The sequence below is a fragment of the Poecilia formosa genome, unplaced genomic scaffold (genome assembly GCF_000485575.1).
Source record: "Poecilia formosa unplaced genomic scaffold, Poecilia_formosa-5.1.2 Scaffold390, whole genome shotgun sequence".
In the NCBI taxonomy this organism is placed as follows: domain Eukaryota; kingdom Metazoa; phylum Chordata; class Actinopteri; order Cyprinodontiformes; family Poeciliidae; genus Poecilia; species Poecilia formosa.
In genome coordinates this window covers 481,010-486,558 of record NW_006800329.1, presented here as the reverse complement: position 1 = coordinate 486,558, position 5,549 = coordinate 481,010, and positions in this window count along the sequence as shown.

Genomic DNA, 5,549 nt, shown 5'->3' with positions numbered 1-5,549 from the left:
CTGCAGCATGTAACCCCTGCTGATTAGCTGATCCATCCACCTGTCCAAGGACCACGCGCGCCGCCACTCTGAATAATGTTCTGAAAGCAGGCGTGCATTCATGTGAGGTGCTGTGGTTCGCATGAACTATAGCCAAGTCAGAGCCCCTACCGCCGTCCCCTGCCTCGGAGATTCTCCGGGGGACTCATGGTGGCCAGATAAGGGCTGGTTGTTAGCCTCCATGCCGCATGACGCGGCCGTGTTCATGTCAGGCAGAGGGCGAACCCGCGCGCTTCCTGAAGTGGAGTCAGGGTGCTTAAGACGCCATTTCAGCGTGGACCGCTGCCGGACAGATGACAGTCGCCACTCACAAAGTGAGATGAGTGCAAAGCTGCAACCGGAATCACAGTAGGCTTTGACTGTTCACAAAACGTGCTCTCAGATTCAGACTGCTCAGAAGAGGCAGACTTATCCACTGAGACAGAAAAATTCTGTATAGAAACCGCAGTGCCTCCTAAACAGCCGTTTAGAGGCCGCCAGCTCACTGTGTGTGGGGAATGCGTGCGAGGAAGCTGCTGTGAGATCAGCTGATCTTACAGAGCTGGAACCTGCAGGGATTTTGCTCTCAGCGATATGTTTGCGTTTTATTTCAAAACATTTCACATTATCACACACATTCCTCCCAGCTAGTCACTATTAGCTTGCCTTCTCCGTGGTCCCTGCGGCTGGCCGGTCCGGATGGTTCGGTCTGAAGTCTTCTGGGAAGGCGCTGGCTCGCTGGCAGTCACACCGGGAAAAACCACAGAGAGGTGGAGGATGGTGGCGGAGCAGAACCGGAAGAGGCTGCAGCAACTGTGGAGGGCAGGGCCTTGCAGAGACCACTAAAGGGGCAGGTACTGAACAACAAAAAATGGGCACATCTAACCGCATTCTAGGACAGAATATTAACAAATCCACTCAACTTTCAGTTTAATAACCAATGATAAATTACAAAATTGTGAGATATACAATCAAAGCTAACGAACATCCCTATATAGAGCATACAGCTATGCATATGTAAGATATTTTATTAGTAATTTCTTTCTGCAGGTCTATTTTGTTATAGGAAAGTATTGCAATATTTAAACCCGCAATTTAGCAAGATACGTAAATCAGAGCGAGACCAGACATATTTTGTCTTTACAGAATTACACTATTAAAAATGTAAACAAGGGCACAATGCAACCTTTTAGTGACTGTAATTTATAAAACAAAGAGCTGCCTGTTTGCTACACTTGCAGTGGAGATGAAGATGGTCCATTCAGGAAAGCAGAGCTGCATCAAACTTTAACATGGAACTGCAGAAAAAACAAAAGCAAATATTGAATTGTTAATGCATGTCACCATGAGAAAGGCCTACTAAGTTTTGCTTTAAAAAAAAACTTAAAATCACACATTTTTGACTCATGAAGTTATTTTTTCTTTTCAAAACAAACTTATTTGCGCATGTCAGAAATCTTTTCGTGCTATTCTAAGTTTTTGTTTGTGACTCAAAGTTTTGCTTGTGATTCTCACATGATGTTGTGGACAGGGCCTAAAATCACAACAAAATATTTCTGATGTGTGCAAATAAAAGTTTGTTTGGTAAAAATGACTTAATTAAAAAAAATATTTTTTTATTTTAAGGAATCATTACAATTCCAAATGTTTTGATTACAATTTTATTTTACTTAACTGAGGTTAGTTTATTTTTCATTGAATAACTGGGAAACAAATTTAACTTAATACTCTACGAACCAGACCCTAAACTTACTTGAAGTCTGGATTGAGTTTTCCCCCCCTTCATTAATGACACTTATTACATACATTATATCTATCATGGTAATTCAGGGTGAGTTATTTTTAATTCTAAATTAATATCCTCGTTGGACTTTTATTTACCCCTATTCCATAAGCAATACTAAAGAATGACTGATATCATTAAAGATATGGGAGAGAAGCTTTTTAGTCATCTTGCTTTGCTAGCAAAGTCGTAGCTAGCAGCTAGCTAATAGCACAACAAAAACAGCAGCCTAATGTCTGTATGATAAAAATACTGAATCGCTAGATAAGAACAGTTTTTCCTCACCTGGTTGTCTCCTCCCACTCAGTAGTTCTTCAGAGTAAAGCAGACGCAGAGGCCTGTCATTACCTCTCTGCTTAAACCGCTACTCCGTGCTGAAGCAGAAACGATACTTCAACGTTTTCCGTCATCTGACAAGTAGCAAGTCTACTCCACTTTATTCACCAAAAACGTTTTTTTTTAATTCACCAACAACTGTTCTGTAATCTAGAATGTTCGCAACATTGAGCTTCACAGTTAGCCGCCTTACCTCACTGAGATTGCTTCGTCCGTCACAGGCAAAAGGTCAAAGGTAACAAGGTGACTGGCTTATTATGTTATACAAAAAAAGAAACAAAAAAGCAAATAATTTTAGTACATGTTTTTATGTGTCAGAAGAGGGCTTAGGAAATAATGCCAAAAAAAAAATAAAATAAAAAAATTGACCAAAAGGGCACTTGGGGGCAAGGAGCAAAAAGGGCAGGTGCTAAAACACCCCCCTCCCCGCACGTGCCTGGTGGAGGGCCCAAACACGTCTGAGAGGCCCGGATCCAGAGCGGTAACAAAGGGAAAACTCCGCTCAGTTAACCCTTCCACCCTGGCGATAGTTGCCCTCAGCTTCGCGGGCTCAGCCGCTGCCTCAGTTATGTAAGCCATTACGGCCGAAAACTGAGGCCAGATGGGGTCTGGACGGCGTCTCAGGGCGGAGCTAAACCGTCCCGCCCGGTCATTCGATCGTGGCGGAAGAGGTTGGGGGACGGGAAGCCCCGTAGCGCTAGCCGGCTCTTCGAAGCCAGCGCTAAGCTAGGTAGCTCGAGGAGGAACGAGCCAACAGCTAGGAGCGGGTTTGGGTCGGACATACGGACCCCGGGGTTGACTGAGTATCCGCTCAACCGCCTACCTTCCACCACGGTGTTTCCCAGCTGGGAAGCAACATCCGAACCGCAGCTGGTCCTGTTGTCGTCCTCATCGCTGTCGTCCTCTCTGCCGGTGGGATTATCCGATAAACGCTCAGCGTAGCTAGTGTCATCCTGCTCAGTGTAGCTAGCATCTCCCACGAGCAGCGACCGGACTCGGTGGGCCTGGCGCCCCATCTCGCGCCAGCCTAGAAACGGCTAGCTCCGGTTCCTCTCTTCCAGCGGGAGGAGAGCACAGGAACGGTAAGAGGGCTGAGGCGTCAGGGCAAGGTCAAAGTGCTGGGGACCCAGGCATCCCTCGAAGATCCGGTGCCCATCAAAGGACATGAAGTACCCCGTCTGACAAGATGGACGCAAACAGACGTTCACCCTTAAAACAGTGCTATCTTACGCTGAAGAGAAAGAGGGAGCCGTTTGGTTTGTCTGACCGCTATTTATACAGACCGGGGTGGGGCCCACCCAGTAGGTGGGCGTGGACTAAGCTTTTTTCAGTGCTGGCTGCGCGTGAGGGATAAACCCTCTAGCGATAGCCTTAAAGGGCGAAGCCTACACGAAATAGAACTCTGGACTCTCAGTGCAGAATTAGTAGTTTGAACAAATTCAGACATTTATAGCTGCAGTGTGTAGCTTTTATCAAAAAATATGTTTTTTACATATTTATGAAAAATGCTGTCGAGTGATTCTCTGAATGCGGTGCCTTTTGAGATCTATTGTTACTTAAAAATAAACCACAAAAAATAGTGTTTTTGAACACTGCATCTATTGAAGGACTCTTTGAACCTCCAAGAAAATGTGTCTCCCCACTTTATGCATGAAATCCCAAACATTAATACGCATTTCTTTGCTACTTAGGTTGCTTTAAATTCAACCCCGTAACGGGACGATTTCATTCTCTATCAGTATTACTGCATAACATAATTAAACTAATTCTTCCAGTTCCTTTGAAATCACCTGTCCCTTGATTAAAATAGCTAATTGTAAGTATATTTTATTTGGTTCTGAATCAGAATAATTAGGCTGATAAGTAGAATATGGCAACTTGATGTAAAAACACTTCTCATAATTTATGATAATACACGTATAAATAAAAATTTAATCAGGCTTTTTTATGTTTTTGAATCATTCTTGAAACTTTGCATACAGTCCAACAGATATTAGTCTAATATTTGCTGTTATTATAAAAACAAATTATAACAATAAATTGTGTTACAGGGTTGAACCCACCAGCTGGCTTAACAACAGTCCAATGTTCAACCCCGTGGCCTTGGCTGGCCTGGGAACCCCCAGACGTTCCCAGGCCAGCCAAGAGACATAGTCCCTCCAGCGTGTCCTGGATCTTCTCCGGGGCCTCCTCCTGGTGGGACATGAACACCTCACCAGGGAGGCGTCCAGGAGGCATCCTGACCAGATGCCCGAGCCTCAACTTGCTCCTCTCGACGTGGAGGAGCAGTGGCTCTTCTCTGAGTCCCTCCCGGATGACCGAGCTTCTCACCCTATCTCTAAGGGAGAGCCCAACCACCCTGCAGAAGAAACCCATTTCGGCCGCTTGTATCCGTGATCTCATTCTTTCGGTCATGACCCAAAGCTCATGACCATAGATGAGGGTGGGAACGTAGATCGACCGGTAAATCGAGAGCTTCGCTTTTTCACTCAGCTCTCTCTTCACCACGACGGACCGGTACAGCGCCCGCTTCATGGCAGACGCTGCGCCAATCCGCCTGTCGATCTCCTGCTACCCTCTTCCCCCATTTGTGAACAAGATCCCCTGATACTTAAACTCCTCCACTTGAGGCAGGACGAACCCCCCTGAACCGGAGAAGGCACTCTACCCTTTTCCGGCTCAAGACCATGGCACCTGTGGGACACAAAAGGCACCGAATTCGGAGAATCACCCTGTTACGTCGTGTCAATACAGCATTAGACAGATAATCTGTAAAAAGATCAAACTCCTCCACCTCCTCCATGACTGCGGTTTGAAGAAACTTACCAGCTTGGTGTAGTGCTTTAGCAGTGGCTACTGCTAATTATCATGTTGGTGTAGTGTTTTAGCATTAGCTACTGCTAACTATCATTTGGTGTAGCACTTTAGCATTAACTACTCCTAAATACCAGGTTGGTGAAGCACTTTAGCATTAGCTAGTACTAAATACCAGGTTGGTGAAGCACTTTAGCATTAGCTAGTACTAAATACCAGGTTGGTGAAGCACTTTAGCATTAGCTAGTACTAAATACCGGGTTGGTGTAGCGTTTTAGCATTAGTGGAACTAATGTTTATAATGAGTTCTTTAGGGTTTTTAGTTAGCGATGCCCCCACACCTAGAAATTACTTTTTTAAAATCCTGGAAGTTTTCTTGCACATTCCAGTAAAGTAAGCTCTAAATTCAGCAAACAGTCACGTCATCGTTTGAGTTTTAACAGATCTGTGAATCTTTCATCAAACTGGGTCATCAACAGGAAAACCAAGGGCTGAATGCAAGAATCAAGGTGCAGAAATGGTCTAGTCAAAGACCAGACCTCCACCTGACTGAAAAGCTGTGGTGGTCAGAGTCATTGCTGCTGAAAGTGTTTCTATA